Raw genomic sequence first — 17658 nt, 5'->3', positions numbered from 1 at the left:
AACCATCAAATTTTGATGAAATTAAGTGTTTCAACTGCAAAAAGGTTGGACATATCAAAAGAGATTGTCCTCTTTTCAAAGTCAAGCCTAAGGACCAATCCAAGAAGAAAAAGGCATTTCAAGCAAATTGGGATGAAAGTGACTTTTCTTCCGATGAAGAATCAAATAAAGAAGTCGCCAACATGTGCTTTGTAGCACAAGAAGAATCGGTAAGTCAATTTGATTATTATGAGTTATTAAAAACTTTTAATGAATTATATGCTAAATTTAAGAGTCTAAGTTCTAAAAACAAAGAGTTGAAAACAAAAAATTTGACTCTTGACTCTAAGAACAAAGTGTTGCTTCAAGAGATAAAAGATTTCTAGAAGGAAAACTTTTCTCAAGCATCTAAGATAATTTAAAGGAAAAATCAAATGATCTTCTAGCTATAGTGACTAAGTTCACTAATGGTCAAGAAAATCTAAAAAAAAATCTTGGTTTTCAAAGATGCTCGGTTAACAAAACTGGATTGGGATATAGTTTCTTTGATACTCAAAACAGACCAAACTATGAGGTAAAGAATCATCAAAGTCAAAACTCAAAATCATTGGTTCAAAGAACTCAGTTTTGTAGTCATGCATATCATGGTAGAAACATACCTCATTATGGTACTTCCAATGCATATAAGCCTAGACATGTTTATCCATCTTATCATGCTTCTTTCTATAATTCTAGAAATGCTAAAACATTTTATGATAGAAAGAGTAATTATTTTCAAAGAAAACCAATATCTAAATGGATTTGGGTTTCTAAGACTAACTCTCATGGACCCGAAAAATAAAAAGGGGTTAAATGTTTTGTCTTCCAATTTTGTTGTACGTACACAAAATAATGAGCAAATGGATCTTGTACAGCGGCTGTTCCAAACATATGACTGGAAGACTGGAGTTATTTTCCACCCTTCAAAGTAAGAATGAACGAACCATCACCTTTGGTGACAATAGCAAGGGAAAAGTAATCAGTAATGGTAATATTGGTAATCCAAAATTTCTCTTGATAGAAAATATTCTTTTAGTAGATGGATTAATGCATAATTTATTATCTATTAGTCAATTATATGATAAAGGTTTTCTCGTTTCTTTTGAACATAATTTATGTTTAATTTTTTATTCTTGTTCTAAAAAGATCAACTTTAAAGGAAAGAAAATGAACAATGTGTATGAACTTTATCTTGATGAGTTACCCACCCTCAATAAAAAATATCTTATTGCTTCAAATAAAATTCAATGGTTATGGCACAAGAGACTTGGACATGTTAACTTTAAATTAATTTCTAAGTTATCCAAGAATAATCTTTTTAGAAGCTTACCTAGAATATCATATAAAAAGAATCACTTATGTGATGCTTGCCAAATGGGTAAATAAATCAAGAGTTCTTTCAAAGCAAAAGATATAATTTTAACAAAGCGACTTCTCAAATTTTTACATTTAAATCTTTTTGGACCGTCAAGAATTCAAAGTTTGAATGGTAGTAAATATGCTTTTGTCATAGTAGATGATTATTCTCGTTTTACTTGGGTGATTTTTCTGAAAAACAAAAATGATGCTTTTTCTGAATTTTCTAAACTCTGTAGAAGAATTACAAATGAAAAATCTACCTCTATTATTACTATTCGTAGTGATCATGAAGGAGAATTTGAAAATGAATCTTTTCTAAAGTTCTGTGATTTACATGAAATATCTCACAACTTTGTTTTTCTTACAGCGACTCCCAAAAATGGAGTTGTTGAATGAAAGAATAGAACCTTACAAGAATATGCTAGAACTATGCTTCAAGATAAAAAATTTACCAAAATATTTTTGGGCTTAAGTAATAAATACATTTTATGTTTTAAACTGTGTTCTTATTCGACCGTTTTTATATAAAACCTGTTTTGAATTGTATTATGATCGTATACCAAAGATCTCATATTTCAAAAAATTTGGTAGCAAATGCTTCTTGTTAAATACCAAAGATAATCTTGACAAGTTTGATTCAAAATTAGACGAAGCAATATTTCTTGGATATTCTTCTAGAAGCAAAGCTTACCGTGTTTTTAATAAAAGAACTTTTTGCATTGAAGAGTCTTTACATATTGTATTTGATGAGAATGGTGAGCAAGTTGTATCTTTAAGCGAAGGAGAAAAAGTCATACATCAAGGAGAACCATTGAAAGAAAGCACTTCACAATAAAATATTCTTCAAAATCTTCCATTGGTTTGAAAAGAACTTTGTAATCATCCACATAAGCAGATTATTGGAGAAATAAAGAGTGGTGTCCAAACTAGAAGTCAGTTGGAACAATATATTATGAATATTGCTTTCATATAAAAAATAGAACCAAAGAATATCAATGAAGCTTGTGATGATGAATTTTAGCCTTTGGCCGTATCTGAAGAACTTAACCAGTTCACTCGAAATGATGTATGGGATCTAGTTGATAGACCAAAGGATCATCCGGTAATTGGAATGAGATGGGTCTTCTGAAACAAGCTGGACGAGAACGGTGAAGTCATTCGAAACAAAGCAAGGCTAGTAGCACAAGGCTATAACCAAGAGGAAGACATAGATTTTGATGAAATCTTTGCTCCCGTGGCTCGATTGGAGTCAATTTGAATGATGCTTGCTTTTGCTAGCTACATAAATTTTAAGTTATACCAAATTAATGTTAAGAGTGCATTTTTGAATGGATATATCAATGAAGAAGTTTATGTAGAACAACCACCAGGCTTTGAAAATGAGAAGTATCTAGAAAGAGTCTACAAATTAAAAAGAGCTTTATACGGACTCAAACAAGCACCAAGAGCATGGTATGAGAGACTACAAAGTTTTCTGGAACTATCTGATTTTTTCATTAGTCGGGTAGACTCCACTCTATTTATTAAAAATCTAAATTAAGATATTCTTATTGTGCAAATTTATGTTGATGATATAATATTTGGTTCTACTAATGATTCTCTTTGCAAAGATTTTGCTAAAGCTATGTATGAAGAGTTTGAAATGAGCATGATGGGTGAATGAAACTACTTCCTTGGACTTCAAATAAAGCAAACTGAAGAATGAATCTTCATTAATCAAGCCAAGTATACAAATGAACTTCTTAAAAGATTTGGATGGACTCATCTAAATCAAGAAGAAATCCTATGATCATAACTACCGCTCATGACAAAGATGGAAATGGTAAAATTGTAGATACTAAGCTCTATAGAGGTATGATCAGATTTCTATTATATTTAACTGTTAGTCGACCTGATATAATGTTTAGTGTATGTATGCGTGCTAGATTTCAAGCTAATCTGAAGGAATCACACTTAATTGATGTAAAACAAATTCTTCGATACTTAAAAGATACTTCAAACTTTGGATTATTTTACCTGAAGTCATCTTCCTTTGATTTAGTTTCATATAGTGATGCAGATTTTGCTGGAAGCAAATCTGATCGCAAGAGTATTAGTGAAACTTGTCACTTCTTAGGATATTCCTTAGTCTCTTGGTTTAGTAAAAAGCAAAATTCAGTATCACTCTCAACAATTGAAGCAGAATATATAGCAACTAGTTTAGCATGTACACGAGTACTATGGATGAAGCAAACCTTAAGAGATTTTGGTTTGAATTACTCTACAACAACTATTTATTGTGATAACACTAGTGCTATAAATCTTTTGAAAAATCCTGTTCAGCACTCACGAACTAAGCATATTGAGGTGGGATATCATTTTTTATGAGATCATATTTTAAAGGGTGATATTTATTTGAATTTTATACCCACAAATGCATAACATGCCAACATTTTTACTAAACCGCTCAAAAATGAGGATTTTGTGAGAATTAGAAGAGAACTTGGTATTTGCTCATTATTGGACTTATAAAATTTTTTTGAAATTTTTGTTTTACTTAGAAATTTTTAAGACTAAACTTTTCAGTCGATTGACATTTGTCGATTAGTCGACTGGTAGTTGGTTAAATTTTTTTTTTTTAAAATAACACTTTTCTTGAACTTTGATTGTTTTGATAACATTTTTGGTTTGTAATATTTTTGAACTTGTATCTGCATGTATCTTTTTTATACTATGACTCCACCTACTCCTTTTGATCATGACAAAGGGGGAGAACAATATGCACGTGAACAATATGCACATTATATGGAGAACAATATGCATGTGAACAATGTGTGATATATGGAGAACAATATGCATATGTGATATGCTAACTTCTTATGTTTTGACAGCATATTGATAGGGGGAGTAAGTTATTCTATCTGTTTATTAATGCTGAGTTTGTCATCATAAAAAAGGGGGAGATTGTTAAGACAAGAAAGCTGTACACGATAATTCAAGTATGATATTTTGATGATGAACAATTAGAACAACTGGATTTTAGCTATGGCAATAAAGAAAGAAGAAAAGAATTGAAGAAGTTTACAAGTTCTACATTGGAGAATTGATTGAAGATTTCATGTAAGTGTAAATCTCTTTAAATTCTTGGATTCTTGTAAGAGCCTTACTTTGATTGCATATCTCACTTGCATTACACTTAAAAATACTTAGAAAAACTTTCCTAAAAAGAACCCTTTGCAAAAATCATTTTAGAAAGCCATTTACCAATATTTTTAGTTTTATCAGTCGACCAATAGTCTTATCAGTCAACCAATTTTCTCGCACCTTTTTTAAAGCCAAATGTCTATTTTCTGATCAGTCAACTAATCTACTCTTAGTCGACTGACCCGAATGTCCAGTTTCTGAATTTTTTTATAAAAGTCGACTGAAAGCATTTTTCAGTCTACTGATGATTTTCATCAGTCGACTAATTTTCAAAATCTTGAATTCAAATCTTTTCGGCTAGACATAGTAGTCGACTGATTTAACAATCAGTCTGCTAATATTTGATTTCAGTCAACTGATAACTTTTTTAGTCGACTAATATAGCCATTTTTCTGAACTTTTCAGAAGTTGCGTTCTTTTATTTTTCAAACGTTTTGACTATTCAAAACTGTCAATTTGACACCCCTTCGTACCACCAATGTCTGAAATTCTTCAGCTATAAATAAGAGTGAGATTTACACTTAAATTTTTTTTCTTCAAACGTTTTGACTATTCAAAACTGTCAGTTTGACACCCCTTCGTACCACCAATGTCTGAAAATTTTCAATTATAAATAAGAGTGAGATTTACATTTAAAAAAATGAATTGAAACGTCGAATTTTGTGTTTCTCACTCCTATTCTTTCAAGCATTCATTTTCTCACTCACTAAGTCTTTTCACTCAAGTTCTTCACACAAATTTCTTTTGTGAGTCAGTGAAATCGTGAGTTGAGTATTTCTGAAACTCTAAAAGCCTCTGCAAAACTATTCCACTTCCTTTGTATTCATAAGAACAACTCGTAGGCTGATTGTAAGTTATTTATTTCAATTTTTCTGTAAAAGGACAGAGACTCCTTGGTTTAAAGGAGAAGTTTGCTTTCAGCAGAGTTGTTGTTGAAAGTGGAACCAATTTTGGTCTGTTTGATCTTGTGGTGACACAAGTTTGATAGTGAAAATCCTAAACGGGTTTTGCTTGGGGACTGGATGTAGGTTTGGAGGACCGAACCAAGATAAAATCTTTGTGTTCTTTGTGTGTGATTGCTTTGCGAAATTCAAAATCTTTCAAATTCCAAAGACGAAGTTTAAAAGCACTATTCATCCCCTGCTCTAGTGCTTGTTGCATCGATCCTACAATACTTTTATTTTTTAGTTAATGTAACTAGGTTAGGACCTAGTTAGCCAAGTAGAGAACTAACTAGGGCCCAACATATTCATTTTTGGTTGGATCCCAGTTGGATCCGATCTAGACCCATTTCCTTTTTAAGATCCCTCTCCCTTTTCATGCAGATTTCTCTCTCTCTCTCTGTGCCTCTCCCTCTCCTAAACCCCTTCTTCTTCCCCCTTTGCTCTTCGCTTTTTCCCCACTCCTTATCTTCCTTCTCCTTGGTGTCCGTGGTGCACCCCCTCCTTCCACGCTCTCCTTCTCCTCCTTGCTGGCGAGCCAACCGAACAGTGAAGCACCTCCGTCCACCTATTGTCGTGGAGCCGCCCCCTCCGGTTACTGATGCATGGTGAAAGATGTCCCAGCTATGGAGCCTTAGAGGAAGGACCGACCCAAGGTAGGTTGGCCCCTACCCCTCTTTGTATTTTTCTGATTTTTTGGCATCCTCCTTGGGCTGAGGACATTCTGCAAAAAGGCGCCGCAGCAGGGTGTCATTGGTGAGGTATGTAGATCGCTCATGAGGCCTTTTTCCTGTCAGATTTGTGTTCAGAGGCAGGCACTCGACCCTCTCTTGTGATTAGCAGCATATGTAGGCGTGTGTGTTGTGTTTGCAGCATGAATTATAATGCTTATGATGTTAGGTGTTTTAGTCTTTAGAAAAAAAATATGTAATGTAAAGTTTATGCTGTATATGTGATTAAATTTTGTAAAAAAATTATGTAATATAAATTCTATATTGTCTATATGATTAAATTAAAAAAAATCTATAATATAAAGTCTATGATGTCTATGTGATTAAATTTAAAAAAGAAATTGTAATGTAAAGTCGATGTTGTCTATGCGATTAAGTTTTGTAAAGAAATTTCTGTAATATAAAGTCTATGTTGTCTATGTGATTAGATTTGGAAACAAATTCTGTAATATAAAGTCTATGCTATCTATGTAATTAAATTTTGAAAAAAAAAATGTTGTGTAAATTCTATGTTGTCTATGTGATTAAATTTTGTAAAAAAATTTTGTAATGTAAAGTCTATGTTGCTATGTGTATTAGTTTGCAAAAAAAAAAAAAATCTGTATAGAGATTCTATAGGACTATATGAGTTAGTTTTCAAAAAAAAAACTATATAGGATATATGAACTGCATATGTGATGTAGTTTTCGAAAAAAAATCTGTATTGGGAAAATAAGAACTATCCATGTAGTTCTATTTTGAAAAAAAAATCTGTATCAAGTATATATGTTGTCCATGTGGTTTTAATTTGAAAAAAAGGATGTTGTATTATGTGTACATGAGGTCCATGTGGTTCTAATTCGAAAAAAAAAATTTGTATTATGTGTGCATGATGTGCATGTGATTTTATTTAAAAGAAAAATTATATCAAGTATATATACTTTCATGTGGTTCTATTTAAAAAAAAATTATCAAGTATATATGTTGTCCATGTGGTTCTATTTTGAAAAAAAAATTGTAGCACGTATATATAATGTCCATGTGGTTCTAATTTGAAAACAAAAAATTATATTATGTGTAAATGATATCCATGTGGTTCTAATTTGAAAAAATATATTTTGTATTATGTGTACATCTATGTGATTCTAATTTGAAAAGAAAATTTTATATCAAGTATATATGCTGCCCATGTGATTTTATGTTTTTAAAAAAAAAATGTATCAAGTATATATGTTGTCCATGTGGTTCTAATTTGAAAAAGAAACTATATTATGTGTACATGTTGTCCATGTGATTTTATTTTGAAAAAAAAAAATTATATCAAGCATGGTTTTAAAACCTGACGACTCATCACTCGGCTCATCCTTGAGTGACTCATGACTCGGCTGATTCAACTCGATGACTCGGTTGGGTCATGTTAAGTTTATATTTTATGTAAAATAATATATATATATATATATACCATGTATATTTTATAGTATGTTATCAACATTATATATAATATGTATTATATGATATTTTTATGATGTTTTAATATATAATATTATTAATGCATATATAACTATATTTTTATATGTAATATACATAATATTTATATACCTTATCCAAGGTAAGTCAAACACTGAATGGGTTATTGAGTTTTGCTAAATTAAGGCTTGTTCGTTAATACACCGATGCTTGCTATACCTAGGCATCTCAGGGCTCATTAGTTCAATTACCTCTTCAGGGTACGAACAAGTCTCAGGTTTTATAACTCATTTATTATGCTAGGGTGTTTAAACTGAATGAGTATCTTGCTTGTGAAGGCAATAAGCCATATTAATTATGTGTATATGTTTTTGTTCTATAAATGAGAGCGTCTTGCGCCTCCAACTGGGTTCACAGTAATTCCTTGCTCTTCATGAGTGATTATCCGTACATGATGACAGTGCACACCTTACAGTTCAATAACACACATCACAATCAATAATTCATAAACTGGTTCCTTGAATCATAGTCTTCAATATAAGCCACAGACATTTCATGCATAACATTTATTTTTCAGCATGAATGTGTAATTCACAAGTAAACACACATTTACAATCATGTTGGTACATTTCCATGTAAATTTCCCTGAACTATCATGCATGCAAATATTTTATGTAAAACTTTATTGAAATGCATACATTCCAGCTATCATGTGTAAGTTATCATGTATAAACATGCATGTGAACTACCATACGTAAAATATCCATAAAAAGCATGCATATGAACTTTCACTAAAATATCATTAAAAGGTATGCATGTGAACTATCATACATAAAATTTCATGAAAAAACATGGATGCAAAGTTTTACACGTAAAATATCATTGACAAATATGCATGTGAACTATTATATGTAAAAATATCAGGGATAATCATGCATGCAAACCATTATATATAAAATTTCACAAAAAAATGTGCATGTGAACTATCCTACATAAACTATTGTTGATAATTATGCATGTAAACTATCATACTCAAAAATATCATGGATAAACATGCATGAAAACTATCATATACAAAATTTCTTGGTAAAGCGTGTATGTGAACCATATTATGTAATTTTTTTTTTATGAAAAAGTATGCTTGTAAGCTTTATTTTATATACTTCTGTATATACATATTTTTAATCATGATAAATACACAAGAATAGGTATATATATATATATATATATATATATATATATATATATATATATATATATATATATATAATATGATAAATATACATGAATACTTTTAATATCAAAATTCCTACATAGAGAGGTATAGAAATCCTTACCTCATAATCTGCGTAATTTTATAGAAAGCGAAAAATCTAAAAAATGCCCTTAGGGCTTTTTCTTCAAAAGCGAAGCGATGCTCTAATGATAATTACGCAAAAGTCTGAACACGGTGAGGGCGATTCATACCTTGAACCTCATACCACGTGGATGAATGATAATGGACTTGGTATTTATGCAATACGAGGTTTTGACGGTAGAGGCAACGATGACCGTGAAACTCTAGCAGGCACAACGATGGAGTTAGTCACGAGTGGAAGAGGCTGCTCCAACGGTGCTCGGTGGGACCAAGTGAGGCTCAGCTTGGTCGGGCTCGGTTCAGACAATCGAGAAGAAGAAGATCGTAGCGGCTGTCCGGGGAAAATAAGAGGGGAAAACCCTTTTGATTTTTGAAATAAAGGGGAAAACTTTTTGGGTTATAAAATTTTGATTTCATATAAATTTTCAAAGGGAAAAATGGTGGGCTTGGATTTGGATTTGGCGAGGCCCATTTGGGTCTTATTGAATCTAAATTCAATCCTTTTAATATTATATATATTATATATTTAATATAAATCATTTGGATTCCGAATGGACCCAAATCCTTTTTACTCTAATGAGATCAATTTGGATTTCAAATGGATCCAAATCTTTATTTAGTTTTATTGAGATCCACTTGGGTCTCAAATGAATCTAAATCTTTGTTAACTTTTAGTGAGATCCATTTGTGTCTCAAATGGATCAAAATTATTAGTAAGACCCATTTGGGTCTCAAATGGATCCAAATTTCTTCTATATCTAGTTTAAACTCTAACATGGGTCTAAACCCTTCTCAAACCCATTTGGGTTGACCTGAATCATTCAGAGATCCAACCCTCAATAACTTATGATCCAGCGGATTCTGTGTGTTCATTCAGATAGTTTGAACATCCGCGCATGTGAGTTAATCCTCTTGGATCTTTACTAAGGTCCAGATCTAACTACCTCATACAAAACTTCATAAATCCCAATTAAAGTTGCTAATTAATAATAAATTACCATAAATAATAATAACTCGTTAATTATTCAAAATTCACTAGTGTAGACCAAAAATTGAACATGTCAAGTTCTCAATACTTCATTAAAATATTCTCTAAAATTTTTTAGATATTACACAAAAAATATGTATATATATACATATTGTTTACTTTTCACTCTTGATTTTTTTTCTTTTTTTGTCGATATGATCATTTAATAGCCCGATGTGTATTTTTGTTTGGTTGTTGCTATGGTTATTTTTTGTATGCTTTTCCGTGTTGTGATCGACTTCTCCAGTCACCAGATTTACCATTTAGGTTTTTTTTAATAGATACACATATTTATTTTTGTTGTAGATTATTTATGTTTATTTTTTTATCCTTTAGTTAATATTCGATGTTTGTGTGTTGGTGTAATGAGGCTAGGGTTTATTGTGCACAACCATTGAATAGGGGTTAAGAGTTTATTGTTGGTAGTTGGTTTTTAGAGTGGTTGTTGTAAGTGGTTAGATTAATTGAATGTATAAAGAGTATATGAAGGGTATTTTCTCACGTGCTATTTTCATTAGATGAATGATGCTATGTGGTTGGTATAGACAATTAATAATGAACTCTTAAATAGTTAGAGCACATCACCATAACACTGAATACCCAACTTCAAGATCCATAATCGTCTCAAAAAATAGTAGTTATATAGAATTTATGTCTTGGATTTCTCATAAAACCATATATGTGGAAGAGTCAATGATCCTACGACATAGTTTTTTTTTTAACCTCGATATCCAATATATGTGGATGGTTGTGTTGGACCATGATGATGTGAAATCCATGTTATTTTGTGGTGACATTTACTTAGTTGCTTGCAAAGCTAAAGAAGAAGTGGAGAATATACATTTATCTTAGGCACCATCTATCGAGCTGAGTCCTTTGCTGATCATCCAACTGTCTCAAATAGTGAACAATATTGATGTTATACATGTAAGTTTTTATATTTTTCTTAATTTATAAAATATCTGGATGATTGGATTTTTTAGGCATATTTTATAATTTTCGAGTTGAGGTTGCAATCCTATAGAAATTTTGAGAAGAACAATCTTTATTTTGTAAAAAATGGAGTTGTATTGAGTTTGGAGTGCACCCGATAAGTTTTAGGAGTATTTCAGAAAATTTCGAGTTGTTTTGAGGGAATTTTCGTCTTGAAGGTCATAGTTATCCAAACCAGAGTTGACTTAGTCAGTCAATTGCATGGGGGGATATATCCAAGATTATTTTAAATGTTTGGATGACATTCTTGTGATTTGTTTTAAGTAAAAGGATAGAATAAACCATTTTTCATTTTAAGGGTATTTTGGTCATTTTTGTTAGAGCAGCAACTGCAACTGCTGCCCAGCTCAGCCAACCTAACTTGTCAGGGTCAACAGGACCTTGCCATGTGGCAGGGTTCCTTTTATGCTGTCATTTTCTTGTAGTTAGATCAACTAGGTTGGGGCCTAGTTAACCCAACTAGTGGGCTAACTAGGAGCCCACGATTCTATCCTATTGGGATCTAGTTGAAACTCAACCAGATCTGGACTGCCTTTTTCCCAAATTCATGCCCATGATGTGTGACACCCTATAAGTACCTCACTATTTTATGTATTGTTCTTTTTTTCTCTCCTTCTGTAACACACTTTCTCTCACCTTCTTCCTTTACTCTCATCTTCCTTCCCCCCTTGGTGGATGACCCACCTTCTCTATCATCATCTTGGTCCAGATGCACTATCTCCCTTCGTCATCCGACAGTTGGTGGTGGTGCATTGCTGCGTGGAGGAGCTTCGAGGAAGGACCAACCAAAGTAGGTTGGACCTCTCCTTTTCCTTGCTAAGTTTTTCTCATTTTTGATCTTTTTTGCTTCTCCTTCTCATTTCATCATCTTCTCTATTTTTGGGTATCCTCAAGGCGGAGGACTACTTGTAGCATTGTGATTGTTGCAAGATGACGAGTGATGTGTCGAGTAGTTTTGTTATGGACATATACCTGTTGGATTCACATTTTGAGGTAGGAGCTCGATCTCTCTCTCATAGTAGTGGCATGCATAGGCACAATTGTGTATTTAAAAATATATTTTCTATTATGTGTATAATGTTTTAAGAGGTATGAAAGTGTGTCATATAGGTGCTCGACTTCTCTTTTTGCAAATAGTAATCATGCTAGGGTTGCATGTAGTTTGTGTTATGGATTTTTATGAAAAATCATGTTTATAATTTTCTAAATGTATTGAAAAGATCATCTTTGGGTGATATTTTGGTTAAAAGATGTGTGTTTATCGTCTTGAAATACCCCTAGATGTGTTGGAGTTGAGTTTCAAGCAAGTTGGGCGCTTCGAACCCTGAATTTTCAGAGTTCAAAAAGGGGTAAAACCGAACTTGAAGGTCTTAGGGGTCTACTCTTGCATTTTTTAGGGCAACTACTGTGAAATTCCAGATTTCTGGTTGACCTGAGGGTCAACTCTTGCATAACAGGGGTCGATTCTCCTTTGTTTTATTTGTTTGGTTTTATGAGAGGTAGGAGAGTCGACTGTTGCGGCTTGGTGAGTCGACTCCTTTAAGAAGAGTAAACTCTTTGTTATTAAAGAGTTGACTCTTTTTGCTTAAGAGTCGACTCTTGCACCCTAAGAGTTAACTCTTGCATGTACTGAGCTGACTCCTGAAGTGAAGAGTCGGCTCTTTTATGTTGTTTATAGTGCAGTTAGTTCAATGGTTGATTCCTTTATGGTTAAACAAGTTTATGTATTTCTTGGTGTTATGTTGAAATTTTTACATTGAAAAGCTTTAGTATAGCTTGATGTTTGAATGTAGTTGCATGATTGAGTTAAATGTTGTTCAAGAATTTGTTTTGGTTGAATTTTTTATTAGGAGCTACCCAATATTATGAAACACGAGAGTTGACTCTTGCACCGGAGGATCGACCCCTATTTGTTTCACAAGTGGTTGGGCCAACCCGAGGTTCGACTCCTGCTTTTTGGGAGTCGACACTTGGGATCCTTGGTGTTGACCCTAATTCTAGGAGGTCGACCCCTGCTTTCTGAGAATGAATCCCTAAGAATCCAAAGTCGACTCCTAAGATTTGAGAGTTGACTCTTTATAAACATAACAAACCTATGTTCAGAAAGAGTCGACCCTCGAGATGGCTGAGTCGACTCTTCCTAAATAGAATAGATCGTTGTTCAGAAAGAGTTCACCCTTGAGAATTATGAGTCAACCCCTGGCTATAGAGAGTCGACTCTTTTGCAACCTGTAAGCATGTTTATGGTAGTTTGAGCTTAGGTAAAGACTGTTTAGCCTAGTTTTTAAATAGATCAACCCTCGTACAAGTTGGTAGACCTTTGTTAGTTGTATTTATGGGTTGATTTCATTAGTTTGTATTTGGTGGCCCGATGATAGAACAAAATCATATTGAGATGCATGGTATGATGCGTGCGAATGAGATTATGGTTTTTATTTTGGATTTGTATGTTGTAAAATTTTCATATGATTGAATATGATACAAAGTGGTTTAGATGTGAGCATAAATATGTATATATATACACACATGTGGTTAAGGTTGAACATCATGTATACATATAATTACTAGAACATAGGGGCATGGATTGCATATTATGTTCATGTATTGATTTTGATTAGAACAGTAGGTTGCGTGACATGTTCACATGATAGATGCTTGCAGATGTGTATGGCTAAGTAGACTCTGCATTGTGTTGTTGGATTCGTAAAAAAAAATATTTTACGAAATTACTCCTAATAGCTTGATTTAAATCTTGGGAGATAAATCGCCCAAGTGTGAATCTATTGCAGATGGCCGTGGGGGCTGCAATTGAACATGATGCTGATTGAGGCACCTAGGTAACCTCAAGTGTATAATTAAGAGTTTGCGCAATAAATTGATAATCTTAGAATTTGTTGGGCAAAGTGTTGCGTACAATAAGAACTAAATTAATAATGAATGTTAATTTAAGGAACAACAAGTTACACACAGATTGAAGGTTACAACTTAAAATATGGGGTGACCTATAATGGACTTGCTCATTGAGCTAGTTAGCACCAACCCCGTGGAGTGACATTTGACATATTGTGGGTGAGTTTTCGTCTTTTGGTCATTGAGGGTAGACCAATCCTCAACCACAATGACTTAGAAAATGAGGACTTCGTGTAGGAAAGGTCCAGTTACGTACACTAGTGGTAGTACACTATAACTTTTTTAAGAAAAAAATTTCTTGATGAAAGGTTCTGGACTATTGGTGCCGGTGTAACCGTGTGCTCTTGATGTTAATAAAATACTTATGTTTGAAAATACTCCTCCACGTAGACAGGTCGAAAAAATCGATTTCATTACCAATTCTTATCCATTCATCAAAGCATCAATGAGCTTTTGAAAGAATGCCCCTACCGTTCATATGATAAATGGCACGTTTCTAAAAGTCATCACTGGGTTCTTGGTGGAAGGTTTCTTGATAACCTTTGGGATTTATGGTGCCGGAGAGTTATGGATCATGAGACCAGGTCCGGTCAAAAGACATTAAGGCCAAACAAAGTCATCATCGGGTCCAACTCTTTCAGCCAAGTCAAAGCGACCAACCCATGCAATTAATTTAGTGCAAATAGTCAATATTTGTGTGTGGACACCAACATTGACAACTTGTGTCCACATGCGTTCCACGTTGACCTCTTGACCACAGTCACATGTTTTCCGCACCTTCTTCTCGAGTCCCAACTAATATTTTCATTTTTTTAATCTGTTTTTTCTGCACTAATCAAAACTTCCCTCCTTTTTACATTTGAAAAAAAAAATATCGAAGTTAATCGCCGTTTTAATTTATTCAAAAATAAATTAGTGAAAAGGAATCCAACAAATTTTTTTTTTTGGATTATTTGTATTCACTTTAGGGCTTTGTTTAATGGGGGTGGGAAGGGAGGTGCCATTGGTATGAAAGGCATGTTTTCAATGAAAAATGAGTGCAGCCCAGTTGCCCTACACGGAACAGCTTGGGGAGCCTACCAGAGGACTTTTATAGAATATCTGTTTTTCCTATGAAAATGTGGGCCCACCCACCCTATTCTGCTTTTCCTATGAAAATGTGGGTCCACCCACCCAACCACGCATCCAATCCCATGGGAGAGACATTTGTTTCACCGGAGCAGATCCATTGATAGGCTAGGGTGTCAACCGTCGGGTTGGTTTAGACCCGGGTAGAACCAGACTTGGACCCGGTTTTCGAGTATGGTATCAGATTCAGACCTGAGTCTAATCAGGTTCATTATAAGAAAATCCATACCCAGACCTGATAAGAACTACATGAACCAGACCCGGTAAAACCATATATTTTTTTTATCAGTTTTTTATTGAAAATTTGTGGGTTTTAATCGAAACTCGGGTCGGGTCCGGGTCCGGGTCTGATATAAAAAATCACAAACTATACCTGGGTCCATATATTAATCAGAACTTCGGGTCCTGACCCGGGTCTTAATCAGGTCTTATTATTTATCACCAAACCGGGACCCTATAGGGTTTGTTTCAGGTCGGGTCCGGGTAAACCCAACCCATTGACACCCCTAGACAGCGCCCGAGTACTTTACAAAGTATTCAGATCACACAAAACACAGAAAATCTGCTTTTCATATGAGAATATGTGCCCTACTCAGTCCCATGGGAGAGGCGTTTGTTTCACCCATTGCCGGGAAACAAACCATTGTCATATGAAAGTGAGCCATTTTTTTATGAGATCATAGTTAGGACTGGGCTCAAGGCACGGTTTGGGCCATGGGATGCCTGAGAGTCAGCCCAGTTCTTAAATGAGAAAGACAATGGACAAACTGGCTTGACCCTAGTGCATGTTTGACTGAGCCTATTGGGCACTCGATGGGCAGCAAACCTTTTCCACAGCTTGGTCTTATATTAGATCAGTGTGGGCTATTTAATTGTATTTTTACATGCTTTCTGCATCAAATATTAGATCATATTTTTTTTCAGCTAGGTCAAGGGAAAAACTCCTTGATTACTTGATACAAATTGTCCAGCCTCCAGCTAGTAAAACCCTTGAAGTCTCCCCTGGCCACCAAGGAATACACTTACCTTCCACCTTGTGACCAGGGAATATCTCTTGTGGGTTTTGAACACTAGTTATCTTATGGGGTGACAAACGAGAGAAAACCCTAGCCATAAAACGGGAGCTCTTGACTATAAAAAAAAGGAGCTCTTGGGGTCAAATTAGGGGTGTCAATGGGTTGGGTTTATCCGGACCCGACCCAGACCAAACCCTATAGGGTCCGCGTATGGGTGACAAATAAGAAGACCTGATTAAGACCCGGGTCCGGACTTGAAGGTCTGATTAATACATGGACCCGACCCAGACCAAACCCTATAGGGTCCGCGTATGGTGACAAATAAGAAGACCTGATTAAGACCAGGGTCCGGACTTGAAGGTCTGATTAATACATGGACCCGAGTATAGTTTTTGAAATTTTATACCAGACCCGGACCCGACTCGAGTTCCGATTAAGACCCGCAATTTTTCAATGTAAAAATGACAAAAAGTATTATTTTACTAGGTATGGTCTGGGTCTGGTTTATGTAGTTCTTATTGTGTCCCGGTATGGCTTGTATTATAGTAGACCTCATTAGACCCAGGACCTGATACCACACTCAAAAATCTAGTCCAAGTCTGGTTTCACCTGGTTCCGAACCAAACCGACTGGTTGATGGAAAAATATTATATGTATATTTACTAAAAGAATCCGACACAAGAAAAATACGGAAATTTTTTGGGGTTGTAAATAAAAAAATGGCATCTAACTATAGCCACATATATTTGTACATTATTTTTAGAAGAGTTCAAATGCTGAAAATATCACAATATTTCCAAAATGTCCCTTATTCTGAAAAAATACCGTGATATTTTTGCACTATTACATGTTCTTTATTTTTCTGCACTTTTTGTGATTGTTATATTTTTATATTTAAATAATTTTAAATATATAAAGATGTTGATATTTTCTCCATATCCCCCCCCCCCCAAAAAAAAAAAAATGTTATCAACATCTGTGATCTTAACACTCCACTGATTTTGAAAATAAGTTATAAGTGGATTATGCGCACCTGTAAACTTAGATCTAACTTTTCTCTTCAACATTTCTCTTCTTTTTGGTCATCTCAGGTAGGGATATAATCCGTTCCGATGTTGCCAATACCATATTCGATCGACTAACCAGATCTTGGCTAAACGGATTTGAACTCTGATTCAGATGGCACAAAGCTCCCACCAGATTCACTTTTTTACATGTAAACGAATTCGGATATCCATCAATTCAGATATTTGTTTAACAAAAAATCAAAACCATGTCAGCATCCTATTATAATTGGTTATGTTTTTAGCTTACCAAATGCAACTAAACAGAATTGAATTCGGTCGGATATCGAATAAAATCCGATTCATTGACATCCCTAAACTCAGGTAACATACAGGTACTCTTGAAAATGTGTTGAGAAAGAAAAATTATAGTTGATTACAAAAAAAAAAAAGGCAAATTATAGTTGCACACGCGTTGTTGCTTTTATGAAGTTGGTTATGGAATGCCAATGCTACAAATCTGCTAGACTGTGATTGGGATTAAG

The sequence above is a fragment of the Nuphar pumila genome, chromosome 10, assembly GCF_984573655.1.
Source record: "Nuphar pumila chromosome 10, dmNupPumi1.hap1.1, whole genome shotgun sequence".
Taxonomy (NCBI): Eukaryota; Viridiplantae; Streptophyta; class Magnoliopsida; order Nymphaeales; family Nymphaeaceae; genus Nuphar; species Nuphar pumila.
This window is presented reverse-complemented; position numbering follows the sequence as displayed.